The following is a 14,688-nucleotide window of genomic DNA, read 5'->3' as shown; positions in this document are numbered from 1 at the left end:
CCCCCCCCCCCCCCGCCTCCTTCCAGCATTAAGAGCCTCCCCCAGCCCTGCTCTGAGTGGAGGAGCTTGGTACGCTCTGCCCCCTCCTCCTCACCCAGCCAAATCTGGGCACCCATGTGGTTGTGGCTTACCTAGAGCATCAGTAGCCTGCAGATTCCTCAAGGTGACAAAATCCCCTCCAGGCTGCAGCTGCCACGGTCCCAGTGGACTTCGGGGTACGGGGGCCCTGCTGCTTGCTCAGCGAACCAAAATGCCGTATCCTGGGAAGGAAAGCCGAGTGAACACTTTCCTTCCTCCCTTTACCCCACCTTTGAGCTCGTAGCTCTGGCTCTGTCGCTGACATCTGAGGAGAGGGCTCGGAGCCAGGGCCACACCGCCAGGAGGCGGGAGGGCTGGTGCCTGCTTCCCCCTCACGAGAGCCTCTCTGGGCTACACAGAACCCAAGACGGAGGGGAGAGCTGTTCTCCCTCAGGACTCGGAGGTATATCAGGGGCGAGATGCGGCTGGGGAGGCATGACCCCAGGCTTTCCTCTGCCTCCTCAATCTGTTATCCCAGTTTTGCTTGTTCAAGAGCGCATAAGATTAGTTCGAAATTACATCTCTCTTACCAAGCCTCAAACCTGTGTTGGAGACTAAAAGGAGGTTGTTCTTGCCCGGCGGGGGGGGGGTGGGGGTCCGACTTCAGGGCCTCACATTAACTTTAAGAAGTCTTTGCTCCCTGGGAATTAACTGTGTACATGTGTGCTTTTCTAAGAAGATTCCTCCCCCCATATTGGCAGCCCCACTCTCTCCCACCCCCAAGTCCAGGTCCACTCGGAAGTTCTTCAGATTCTTGTCAAAGCCAGCAGTGAGGACAGGCCTGATGGTTCACATCTGGGCACAGGCAAGGGAAAACGGGGTTATAGGCCTGAGACAAGTTACTCTGGTCCCAGCTCCTCGGCCTTGTTGCTCTAACTTCCCTGTGTGGGAAGTGCCTCTGTGGCCCTGGACGCGAGGAGGTAGACTGATGGTTGGTCAGACAGAGAGCAGGGCTGAAGGGCTCAGCTACTAACCTGGGTGTCTTGCTTAAGGCTGCCTGCCTTCTCACAACGAGCCCCATCTTGTAGCTTCAGGCAGAGAGAAAAGACAGGTACTTGAGGGCTCCCCGCACACAAGCCAGAACAAGATGCCAGGCCCACACCCTTCCCTCTCCTTGTGGAGTCAGCTTCAGCCACTAGGGCTTCAAGACCTGCCATTTTCTTGTCTTTTATGGTCTTTTACTGCTTCCAGAATTCTCCTGTGTTCCCCAACTGGAACTCAGCCACACTCCAACTGGTTTACCCCTGCCTTTGAGTCGGTAGTTTGCAAGCTTGGCTGACTGTCAGGATTGCCTAGGGAGCTTTTTATTTCTCTCACACCCTCTTTCATATATACTATTTTATATAGTTTGTGTAGAGTTGCGCTCGTTGGTTGGGATTTCACATTAATACGTGAATATTCACTGTAAAAGCAATGTTTTTCAGTAAAATAATAGCATGTACTATGTGACAGGTACAGCTCTTAGCATTTTACATGTATTACCTTGTTTAATCACCATAACATCCCTTGAAGTAGGTACTATTACTATCCCTATTTTATGGATGAGGAATCTGAGGCCAGAGAGGTTAAGTAACTTGCCCAAGATCATGCAAGTAGTAAATAGCAGAGCTTGGATTCAAATCTAAGCTGCCTGAGCTTCAACCATTGAACTTCATTGCGTCTCAACAGAAGCAGATCAGAAATAAACCCGTGAAAGTTCTCTCTTCCTCAGTTCTGCTCCGGTAGGGTAAGCACAGTTAATAGTTAAAAGTGAATTCTTGTCGACCTTTTTCTTTTTTTTTTTTAATTTTTGAATTTAATGTTATTTATTTTTTTATACAGCAGGTTCTTATTAGTTATCCATTTTATCCACATCAGTGTATACATGTCAATCCCAATCTCCCAATTCATCCCACCACCAACCACTACCCCACCACCACTTTCCCCCCTTGGTGTCCATACGTGTGTTCTCCACATCTGTTGTAGACCTTGTTCTTGACAAAGAACTTATGTATGCACACAGGAATTATTAAAGCAAGGATTGGACTATGTCATACTTAACAAACATTATCCTACAACTTACTTTTTTTAACTTACTGAATCACAGGCATCTTTCCAGACTGGTAGGTACACATCTATCTCGCTTTTAACAGCTCCATAGTCTTCTACATGGTAGATATACCATGATTTATTAGCTAACCCCCTATTTTTATCTTTTACAGATGTGGAAGTGGGGAGGAGTTAACATAAAAATTGTGAAGTGTTTGAAGTTTTAGAAATCTGTCAGAAATCACCTTATTAGGAAAGACTGCTGTAGAAAGATGATTGAATGAATTGTTCCTCTTAACCCCATTCAGTTAAATTTTTATGTTTGAACAATACCTTCAAGACAGGCTTTGAGGTAAGCTTAATAAGGTTACTATACCATTTTAAAATCATTAGTTTTCACACTAACCATTGTTTTAAGGTTTAGTTATCTGAATGTTTCAAAAGTATTTGAAATCAAAATTTTTTTAAATTTAAATTGCATAACTCAGAAGTGAACTATCAAATGTATTAGCACTATTTATATGCATTAGCACTATTAGCACTAATTTATAATTATTAGCACTATTTATATGCATTATTTTCCTTGGGTGTTGAAAGCTTGAGAGTGTGCCATTCAGTCAAAGCGAAAATGCATTTTTTCTCAAGTTTCTCTTTAGTTTTCAAAATCTAGTTAGCAAGCATTTTGATGAAAAGTTGATTTCCATTCTTACAGAGAATACTCATTTCTGATCTTATTTTCCAAGAGGGGCTTATGGGTTTTTTCTTAAACCCAAATATTGCTGCAATAAACAGTCTTGCACAGGGTGGTTGCATTGATGTAAAAGATTTATCCTTGAAAACCTCAAATAATTCATAACTCCTATGAGTCAAGTCTTATGTCCTCTTATTGAACATATGTGAAGTGTATGTGTGTGGAATAAGGGAATTAGACGGATGCTTACAATTCACTGGTCTCCCTTGTATATTTTTTAAGATTTTTAAAGTATTTTATTATTATTTATTTTTGGCTGCGTTGGGTCTTTGTTGCTGCACGCAGGCTGTCTCTAGTTGCGGTGAGCAGGGGCTACTCTTCGTTGTGGTGTGTGGGCTTCTCGTTGTGAAGCACGGGCTCTAGGTACTTGGGCTTCATTAGTTGTGGCATAAAGGCTTAGGTGCTCCGTGGCATGTAGGATCTTCCTGGACCAGGACTCGAACCCATGTCCTCTGCATTGGCAGGTGGATTCTTAACCACTGCACCACCAGGGAAGCCCTAGTCTCTCTTGTATTGAAATTATGTGACTTTTTACACTTTTTCTTAATTTGGGAGATTTGCATTTCTTCAAACTTTGCATACAAAGTGAGACTTTAATATTTACAGCACCATTTCAAATTTTGACAATTGAAGTTTGCATAAAATATAACTATTATAATGTATAGAGTGTCTGAGCTGGAGTTCCAGAGCCACTGTGCCTGAGTTAAATCTGTTTGTCTACTTACTAGCTGTAAGGGTTGGGTAAATTTGCTTAACCTCTATGCTTCAGTTTCCTCATCTGTAAAATAGGGGTAATAATGGGGATCTCATAGGCTGTAGTGAGGATTAAATGAGTTAGGGTATGAAAAAGCATGTAGTAAATAAATAAATGTCAGGTGTTAGTGGTAGTGATAATAGCAGTGTTGTTACAGCTAGACTAGTTTGTATACTTACATCTTTAGACTGCATTCCTAGAAGAAAAATGCTGGGTTAAAGGACTTTCATAGTTCATTCAACAATTATTGAATGCCTACTTTGTATCAGACACCTGATAAGCAGATTCTAACACAGTCTTTGCCTTTGGGCATTATGGAGACTAGTAAGGGAGACAGGCAATTAGATAATAGCAAGTAAACATATCATTACAAGTTGTAATGAATTCTATGGAAGAGAGTTACATAGAGCTAGGAGAGTTTTTAACAGGGGAAACTGATCTACTTTGGGAGGGTTGAGGGAAAGTTTCCCTGAGAAAGTAACTTTCGAATTAGGATCTGAAAGATGTTGGGAGATAACTGGGTAGAATTAGAATGGGAATGTAGGGAGACACTGTTCTAGACAGGAGGAGAAGCATGTGCAAAGGCCCTGTGGTAAGGGGTTATGATGCACTTAAGAAGAGGACCATTGTGGCTAGACAATGGACATAGGGATTGGGCACATTATAGATTTTGGGTTTTATCCTGAGAACAATGGCACATCATTGATGAGTTTCAAACAAGGAAGTGATCTTATTTTCTTAAATGTATCATCTGTTGCGTTTTCAAAAGATCCTTTTTTTAAAATGGAGGATTTTGTACTCATTTAGGCTAAAAATGATGTAGTAAGTACTAAGGTTGGGGAGGTAGAGATGGAGAGGCATGAGTCTTGGTGGTTGACTGTGAAGGGGAGTCTGAGGGAGAAATGGTCAAGGAAGAAGATGCTAGATAACAATATACTAGGCACTGTGCTAAATATTAACTCATTTAACTGAGGTAGGTATTACTAGCATCATTCCCATCTTCTAGGTATGGAAACATACTTGCCCAAAGTCTGTCACTGGAACCAAAATTTGAGTCTGGGTACTCTAGACACAGATTCTGGGCTGCTACTGAGGCCCAGATTTAGGATTTGTGTAGCTGAGTGCATTGCTTTTTGACATGATTTTAAGATTATGGATTATGCCTTTAAAGCATCCAGGGGGAGATATTGAAAAGACAGATATATATGTTGGTCAGAGGAAGAATCTGGACATTTGAAATTTTAATACATATTCTGAAGTGCCCTCAAAAATCCATACCAATTTACCTGCTTACGAGAAATAAAGGTGAGAATCAGGAACTTTAAAAAACCAATAAACTGGGCTTCCCTGGTAGCGCAGTGGTTAAAAATCCGCCTGCCAATGCAGGGGACACAGGTTTGAGCCCTGGTCCAGGAAGATCCCACATGCTGCAGAGCAACTAAGCCTGCGCGCCACAACTGCTGAGCCTGTGCTCTAGAGCCCGCGAGCCACAACTACTGAGCCCATGTGCCTAGAGCCCGTGGTCTGCAACAAGAGAAGCCACTGCACTGAGAAACCCGCGCACTGCAACGAAGAGTAGCCCCCGCTCACTGCAACTAGAGAAAACCCACACGCAACAGCAAAGACCCAACGCAGCCAAAAAACAAATAAATAAATTTATTTTTTTTTAAAAAACCCCAAAACAATAAACTGTCTTCCCTAAATACACCTCCAGAAACTGACTCAGTAGAAGTGATAGGTGGGCTGGAAGCAGGGAATCTGAGTTTTTTTTAACGTTCTCCAGGTGATTTTATCAGTTGTATTTGGGAACTGTTGCTCTATGATATCGTGAAGGTCACTGTGAAGAGGTGAATATATCTCTTTTAGAGAGGATCTAAAAGAAGGAACAAACTAGTGAAATGTGAATGAAAGCATGGCATTCCACCCCGCCTTTGGCCCCACAGTTTGCAGGGATCTTAGTTCCCTGACCAGCGATTGAACCTGGGCCTTGGCAGTGAAAGTGCCAAGTCCTAACCACTGGACTGCCAGGGAATTCCTGAAAGCATGGCATTTTGAATTTAACTTCCAATGCTTGTCTCAATGGAAATTGATCGTTTTTTTTTTTTTTTTCTTAATTTTCTGCTTACCTCAGGATTCTGAATGACCTTTACCTTCTTGTTCTTTTGTTTTGCTTTTTAAATTACCATCCCTGGTTTTGAATACTTAATTGTGCTTTAAAAAGCACAATATGTCTTATTTGGCCCTAACAAGAGCCTCTGTGTGTGTGTGTGTGTGTGTGTGTGTGTGTGTGTGTGTGTGTTCCCATTTTAGATACTGGAAATTACCAAGGGCTTTTATTTGTTGAGTGCTTACTGTTAACAGCTTAAATATGAAGTGACTTGCCCAAAGCTGCAGGGCCAATGTGCAGCACTTTTACCCACCAGACCCTTAATTGGTATCCCAGAGGTCCCAGGTTGATCTCTGGGATCTCTGCTCTCATTCTTGTGGGTGGGAATCATTGACAGCACACCTAACAATGAACTTTGAGTCAGCCATGTTTGGAACTCCCAGAGTGCTGTCAGGTATAGCTCAGCTTGGGTTTCTCTCTGGGGATTATAAGGGAGGACCCAGCTCCCAAGCGTGAGGAAGAACTTGAGTAGTGTAGATCTTTCCAAAGAGCTTTCTGCAGAGAGGCAAAACTCCCCTAGAAAGAATTGCTTTCTCCTTAACAACATGGGGTTGCCATATACTAGTCAGAGCGGGGGGAAATCACAACATCTCATTCTGATTGCAAATCAAATACATGTTTACTATGGAAAGACTGGAAGATAAGCAGAATGGAGGTCCACCACCCATAAAGGACCTTAGTCATTTCAAATGAACATTTTTAATAGATCTTCCGGGTCCATTTCTCTAATCAAGTCTTCCTTGAAGATATCTGATCTGAAGGAGAGGGCCCGAGTCCCACTGCTTCATTGCCCCCCAGCTCGCCCTCCTGCCTGGCTTTCCTAACAATCCAGCTTCATATTCTACTTCAGTGGATCAGAGAAGGGCTACAGGCTGAGGGCCTCAAATGCCCCATCGGTGCCATCTGCAGGAAGATCCAGGTCCCGGGTGAATGGTGTATAGATGGAGGTGTCTGCCAGGCGTAGCCACACTCCCCCAGGGTCATGATCTTGTCCAGGAGCTGTCATCTGTGTAAAGCTGCTCCTTGCGCTGGTGGCCACTTAAGAATACCTTTCACCAAGCGCTTCAGCTCCAGCACTGTGCTAGACTTCTTAGCATCCCCCAAAGTGGTGATCTTGTGGTGACGGATCATCACGAACACCCAGGGAGGCAGGTCCACTTGCACTGCTCTCTGCTTTAGGGAATCAGTCTGGCTCCTCTGAGGGCGACAAACGGCTGTGGCAGGACACGTGGGGTGCTTTATCTCCCGGCATGCCACGGGATAGCCCCTTGGGGTCCTAGTATGCCTCGTGGGCTCCCCATGTCCCCCCTCCGCTCCCCGCCCGCTCGCATGCCTTGCTGCCTCTGCCCATTAGTCTGAGATCAGATTCTGCTCACCCTCCACCATCTTGGACTTCTTTTTTTTAATAAACTTTTATTTATTTATTTATTTCTGGCTGTGTTGAGTCTTCGTTGCTGCGCACAGGCTTTCCCTTCTTGCAGCAAGTAGGGGCTCCTCTTCGTGTGGTGCGCGGGCTTCTCATTGCGGTGGCTTCTCTTGTTGCGGAGCACAGGCTCTAGGCACGCAGGCTCTAGGTGCGTGGGCTTCAGTAGTTGTGGCTCGTGGGCTCAGTAGTTGTGGCATGCGGGCTCTAGAGCGCAGGCTCAGTAGTTGTGGTGCACGGGCTTAGTTGCTCCGCGGCATGTGGGATCTTCCCAGATCAGGGATCGAACCTACGTCCCCTGCACTGGCAAGCAGATTCTTAACCACTGCGCCACCAGGGAAGTCCCTCTTGGGCTTCTTTGGCCTGGAAAGTCATTGGTTCTGGAGAGAGCTAGTCTGCTTTCCTGGTGCCACGGCTCCACCACCACCCCCCTTTTTTTAACGAGTATAAAGATATTAATATTTTATGATTGTCAGGCTCAGGCTATAAACTATAAGTGGCTGTTTTGTAAGTATTGTATAGTAATGCATATATGTGGAATCTGGAAAAATGGTACAAATGAACCTATTTGTAGGGCAGGAATAGAGACATAGACGTAGAGAATGGACATGTGGACACAGAGGGGGAAGGGGAGGGTGGGGCGAAGTGGAGATTAGGTTTGACATAATTACACTACCATGTGTAAAATAGATAGCTAGTGGGAACCTGCTGTATAGCACAGGGAGCTCAGCTCGGTGCTCTATGATGACCTAGATGGGGGGAAGAGTGAGGAGGGAGGTCCAAGAGGGAGGGGATATAGGTATACATATAGCCGATTCGTTTCATTGTACAGCAGAAACTAACACAACATTGTAAAGCAATTTTACTCCAATAAAAATAAATAAATAGGGCTTCCCTGGTGGCACAGTGGTTGAGAGTCTGCTTGCCGATGCAGGGGACACGGGTTCATGCCCCGGTCCGGGAAGATCCCACATGCCGCGGAGCGGCTGGGCCCGTGAGCCATGGCCGCTGAGCCTGCACGCGTCCGGAGCCTGTGCTCCGCAACGGGAGAGGCCACAACAGTGAGAGGCCCACGTACCGCAAAAATAAATAAATAAGTGAGTGAGTGAGTGAGTGAGTGAGTGAGTGAGTGAGTGAGTGAATGGCTGTTTTGTGACCTTTTTCCCCTGAGCAGAGCACTGTTTTCCCTTGATACTTTTTTATAATATTTAAGCCTGTAGATGAGACATTTGAGTGACTGTAGCACACGTAATTAAGTATTCTGTTGAAAGTTAAGTTGTTGAGACTTTTTTTTTAAACACTAAGCAACAATCATGAACATCCGTGCAGGTATGGTTTTGTCACATCTTGGATGACTTCCTGGCACAATTCTTGGGTCGAAGGACTTGTTTAAGGCTTAATAGCGCAAAAGCTTTTGTCGATTTACGTTTCCCCCACTCCCTAACAATATATAGAAGCATCCATTCCCTAAGTATTTCACAACATTTGTCCTTTTAATTTGTATTTCCTAGTAAGTGAACTTTTTTCTACGGGTAGTTTTACTCAGGAAAATGCCAGAATCTTCTTTCAAGGCAATGCTACATACTTTCCCCTTGCACCTTCTTATCCCAGTCCCTTAACAGAAAGTAGTGATAGGTACAAGGACAAGTTTGTTTACTTTATAAGCTAGGTGTGTCTCTAGACGAAGCTAGAATGGAAGCACCTTTGACAGTGTCTCCCTCATTCCCCAACAAGATGCCTTTTGGCCACAACACTTTCAAACTGATATTACTGTTCCCTTCTCATTAAAATGCCCAAAGATCAATAGGAAAACTGTCAAGTGATCAAGTGTTGATCACTTGAAGGACATTTACCCCTGAGAGTTGGGTGGTTTTATTTTGCCAGAACATCCAGTAAGGTTGGACATTGGGACTACATAGCATCTCTATGTCATGGCTGAGAAAACAAGCTTCTGACCTTCCTGGGTGTTTCCTTGAGAGTTTGGAAGTGTCTAGGCAATTCCAACCTAAAAGCAGGCCTGGGATGAGTTCCCAGCCTAATATCCATTAATTCTTAAAAGTCTATTTAAAAAGCTTTCTTCTTTCAACAGCTCTAGTACTCCAGGGACTCAACCCTTCTTGCCCAAGTTTTATAGTGGCGCCAGCTCAGGATCTGAGGCCAGGCTTGGCAGGATGGTCTTTAGAAAGGAGCTCTGAGCAGAGGCCGGGGACTCCTGGTTCCCTTGGATGTTTCTATCTAGTGCAGATACATAAGGCTCTGATTTAAAAAAAAAAAGAAGAAAAAATCTCTAGAAGCTGTCTCAGGTTACTAACTCCCTTCCCCAACAGTATTGTAGGAATTGTATATTCAGACTCAGTGCTGAAACCTATCAGTTTATAGTGGTACAAATGCCTACATCTTCATCAGGTTCATCGACTTTATGGTTCAGAATCTCTGTGGAAGAAACTGAGTTTAAAGCTGTCACATGACTTTAAGGTCCTAGGTGGGTATGGAAGTAAGAGCTATGTTTATGTCTCTGTTTTTCAGCCTTAAGATCTGAACTATTGCCCCATGTGCTTGTCAGTGCTCACCAGCTTGTCCCAGAAAGAGTTTGACACGAGCCCATTCATGCCTCCATGACTTGGCCAAGATTTGTGGCCTTGTGGAGCTAGGCTGCAGTCAGGAATGGGAATCAGCTTCCTTCACTAGCTCTGAGAAGGTAGGGTAGAAGGGGGGTGAGTAATGATGAGACCTGGTTTCAGATCAACTTCATTTTGAAACCCGTGATACAAGCCAGTAGTGCCAAGAAGCATCTGGGAGGAAGTTGTAACGATCTGCCCCGGGGCTTACCGTTTACCAGCCTCTGTGTGACTCATGGCTTACAAAGAAAACTGCTCATGTTTCTACGGGTGCCTCAGAGAGTTTCCCCGGGCAGGTCAGATTGGCTGTGAGATCTCCATCCTCTGCCTCTCCCAATAAACCATGGAGCAGCCCCTACGCAACAGTCCTCTCCAAATGCAGACTGAGCCAGCTCCCCGTTATGCTCTTTGGTCCTGTGTATCCCCTTTTCCCTTCCGGGCTTCAGCCCTTAGGTAAAGCACATGGCTGTAACTAACCCCATGCCCACTCCGAGAGATGGTTTCTCTATTTTGTAGCGAGAGGCGTGGACTTGGAGTCAGAAGCCCTGGTTAATTGTGAGTAGGCTAAAGGTCCCTCTTATTGAGGGCTTACTCTGGGCCAGACACAGGGCTCAGTGCTGTGTGAACATTATCCCACTTATTCCTCCCAATAATCTTATGAGGTGGGTATTATTCCCATTTTCCAGATGAGAGAACAGCTTCTGTACGTTCACTCGACATGGATGTTAACCCAAGTCTTTTGGACTCCAAATCCCATATTCTTCATCACTCATCTGCCTCTGCCTTTAGGATTTGAAATCTGGTCCTGCTGCTTCCGAGTTGTGGAGCTTCGTATACTCTGCTCTCCTCTCTGAAGCTGCTTCCTGAGGCACTTCAACCCCAGGGCAGTCTCTTGTTTCCTGAGTTGTCAGAATAGGGGAGTAATATCTACCTTGTGGGTTGTTTTTTGAGGACTTGGATAAGAAAACACTTAGCTGGGTGTCTCGGGCAGAGTGGGTCTTTGAAGCTTGTTCCTGCCTGCCCGACTCATGCCCCTTGGTTGTATTCTGCATCCAGCTGAATGTGGCTGAGGGCTGATGGGGCAGCTGGAATGTTGCAGCCTGCGTGGGAGGCACGTACAATTGAAGTACCTGACCACTGACTTCTCCTTGATTGTTGGCACTGTCCCCTCTAAGAATAGATGGACAGCCCAGATGCTGTGCTACAAATGTTTGGACCCATAAAACAATGGAAATGCGCCAGCAAACAGGGTAGTGAAGTGTACCGTACATTCCTGGTGGGCAGATTTTGTAGACAGCAGGAGGACGGTTTCTGGGTTTCTGGCAGCTTTTAGAGTTTGGGGGATTAAGGCATTAGCCCCCTGCTGGGTAACTTGGTAGGAGAGGATTGGAGAGTTCATTGAGAGGCACTCATTAAGTGAAAAACCTGACAGGCTTATCTGGCCAGCCCCTCTGCTAGCTGAAGACCTTCCCTTAGGAAGAGGGCTGTTTTAAGAATGGGAAAAGTGACAGTTAATTTTTATTTTTTATCAGTGTTTGAATAGCTAATGCAATCACGTGGGTCAAAATTCAGAAGGGTACACAGTAAAAAGTCTCTTTCCTGTTGCTTAGCTACTAGCTTCTCCACCCATAAACCCACTTTTTTGGGTCACCTTCCAGAAGTATTTATTTTAAAATACAAATGTTAGCATAGACTACATTGCTCCATATCTTTTTAATTAATTAATTAATTAATTAATTAAGCTGCACCGGGTCTTTAGTTGCAGCACACGGGATCTTCGTTGCCACATTGGAGATCTTCACTGAGGCATGTGGGATCTAGTTCCTTGACCAGGGATCAAACCCAGGCGCCCTGCGTTGGGAGCACAGAGCCTTAACTGCTGGACCACCAGGGAAGTCCCCATATCTTTTTTTTTTTTTAATTAACAATATGTCTTAGAGATCTTTCCATGTCAATACATAGGGGCTTCCTTATCTTTTACAGCTTTTTATGGCTGCATAGTGTTCTCGTATAGATGTTATCATTACACAAAGTTAATCTGTCATTGATGGACATTTACGTTGTCTGGACTTTTGCTATTACAATCCATGCATTATTGATTAGTTTGGTAGATAGCTGTGGAAAGGTGATTTTGGACAGGAGGCAGTATCCTATAAGAACTTAAACGTACTTGGAGATACACATTTTGTTCCCTGATGCGTCCCTAGTATTTAGAAGAATGTTGGGCACTTAGGAAACACTCTAGTAGTTCTTGATGGATGCTGTGTTGAAGAACCTGACTTTAGAATATGACCACCCTGAGTTCTAATTCTAATTCCACTCACTAGCTGTATGATGTTGGCCAAGCCATCTCACCTCTGAACCCCCATTTCCTCATGTGTTATGAGTCCGTATAAAGTTCTGGGGTTTACAAATTTGTGGTTTTGTGTTTTTATCTTATTTGATATTCAGGATGACTCTGTGAAGTCTAATTTTCATCTTCCAAATGAGAAAACCTAAATTCCTAATAAGTTAATTCAAGTTCTGCATCAACATGCTGATGGTTCCAACTAACAGAGTTTTGAGGGACCTTTGCATGTGTCCTTAACACAGCTTTAAGCAATGCTGAATCACCTAGTGAGTTTAGGTATTCCCTTTTAAGCTTTTCTTCTTCTTTTTACATCAAGGAGAAAGTGACTTTGGTCCCATTATTATTTTTTTAAACTAATTAATCTATTTATTTTTGGCTGCATTGGGTCTTCGTTGCTGGGTGCAGGCTTTCTTTAGTTGTGGCGAGCAGGGGCTACTCTTCGTTGCAGTGTGCGGACTTCTCATTGCTGTGGCTTCTCTTGTTGTGGAGCACGGGCTCTAGGTGCACAGCCTTCAGTAACTGTGGCACACGGGCTCAGTAGTTGTGGCACATGGGCTCTAGGACGCAAACTGAGTGGTTGTGGCACACGGGCTTCAGTAGCTGTGGCATGTGGGCTTCAATAGTTGTGGCTCGTGGGCTCTAGAGCACAGGCTCAGTAGTTGTGGCACATGGGCTCTAGGACGCAAACTGAGTGGTTGTGGCACACGGGCTTCAGTAGCTGTGGCATGTGGGCTTCAATAGTTGTGGCTCGTGGGCTCTAGAGCACAGGCTCAGTAGTTGTGGTGCACAGGCTTAGTTGCTCCGCAGCATGTGGGATCGTCCCAGACCAGGGCTCGAACCCGTGTCCCTTGCATTGGCAGGCGGATTCCACTGCACCACCAGGGAAGCCCCTACTATTCTTGAATACATCTTTTTATAACATGCTTCTCTCCCTTCAAACAAAGGGAAGACAGGCCTTAGGCTTAAAGCTTCAGCAAATATGGGAATTCCCTGGAGGTCCAGTGGTAGGACTCCGCACTTTCACTACCAAGGGCGCAGGTTCGATCCCTGGTTGGGAAACTAAGATCCCTCAAACCATGCGGCATGGCCAAAAAACAAAACAAAACAAAACAAAAACTTCAGCAAACAATTGATTCTGGGGCCCACAGAATTCAAGTGCGTTTCCCAGGATCACCCATCAAGTTAAAGTCAGTGCCTGCACAAGAATGGGGTCTCCGTCACTATTAATAGTATTAACAGCAGACCTGGCCATAATGTATCCTACTTGTCAGTTCTTTACACTTATCCTCATTTAATCCTCACAGCTACCTGTAAGAGAGTTACTGCTTTATCCCCGAATCTAGTACTTTTCTCCAAGTATCACACTGCCTCACTGGGCATCTAAAAAGCAATCTTTGCTATTTCAGTAGATGGAGAAGGACCACAGGTAATGGGGGTTAGGGAGGAGATAAGAAAACAAACTCTCAGGTGTGTCAGAAAGATAATATAACCATATTATATAAACGACTCAATCTAGACAGGTCTAGGTACCACTGCTGGCCATTCCATTTCCTAGCTATGTAACTTCAGTGAATGCATTTAACCCCTCATTTTCCCAATTTCGAAAATGGGCGTTAATATCTACTTTATAGGGCGCTTGGTAAAGATTAAATGAGAAAGTATACAAGCGTTAGGGCTTCCCTGGTGGCACAGTGGTTAAGAATCTGCCTGCCAAGGCAGGGGACACAGGTTCAAGCCCTGGTCCGGGAAGATCCCACATGCTGCGGAGCAACTAAGCCCGTGTGCCACAACTACTGAGCCTGTGCTCTAGAGCCCATGAACCACAACTACTGAGCCTGCACTCTAGAGCCCGTGAGCCACAACTACTGAGCCTACATGCCGCAACTACTAAAGCCTGCGCGTCGCAACTACTGAAGCCCGCGTGCCTAGAGTCCGTGCTCCACAACAAGAGAAGCCACCGCAATGAGAAGCCCACGCACCGCAACAAAGAGCAGTCCCCGCTCGCCACAACTAGAGAAAATCCACACACAGCAACGAAGACCCAATACAGCCATAAATAAATAAATTTATTTTAAAAATTCATACAGATTTTTAAAAAACACAGCGATAAATAAATAAATTTATTTTAAAAATTCATACAGATTTTACAAAAAAACAAATGTCAGCTGTTAATAATAGTAATTCATGATGGGAGGGATTCTCGACTCTAGATTGATGCTTGCTGTATTCATGTGCTAGGGCTGCTGTAACAAAGGAACACAGACTGGGGGCTTAAACACAGAAATTTATTTTCTCACAACTCAGGAGGCTAGAAGTCCAAGATCAAGGTGTCAGCAGGGCTGGTTTCTGTTGAGGCCTCTCTCCTTAGCTTGTAGATGGCTGTCTTCTCCATATGTCTGTAAATAGTCTTCTCTCTGTAATTGTGTCCAAATTTCCTCCTCTTATAAGGACACTCGTCATACTGGATTAGGGCCCACCCTAATAACCTCATTTTAATTTAATCACCTCTTTTTTTTTTT

The 14,688-nt window shown here is 44.6% G+C and overlaps 1 protein-coding gene and 1 non-coding gene across 3 annotated transcripts in view; one reads left to right on the top strand and one right to left on the bottom strand.

Moving 5' to 3' along the window:
* The window catches only part of CDH3 (cadherin 3), a 45,452-nt gene that overhangs the window by 7,064 nt on the left and 23,700 nt on the right, over window positions 1-14,688 (top strand). The window lies entirely within an intron of this gene.
* TRNAE-UUC (transfer RNA glutamic acid (anticodon UUC)) lies at window positions 5,571-5,642 on the bottom strand. The gene has a single exon. It is a non-coding gene; the product is annotated as a tRNA-Glu (tRNA).

Source organism: Lipotes vexillifer, unplaced genomic scaffold (assembly GCF_000442215.2).
Source record: "Lipotes vexillifer unplaced genomic scaffold, Lipotes_vexillifer_v1.1 scaffold1235, whole genome shotgun sequence".
Lineage (NCBI taxonomy): Eukaryota > Metazoa > Chordata > Mammalia > Artiodactyla > Lipotidae > Lipotes > Lipotes vexillifer.
This window is presented reverse-complemented; position numbering and strand designations above follow the sequence as displayed.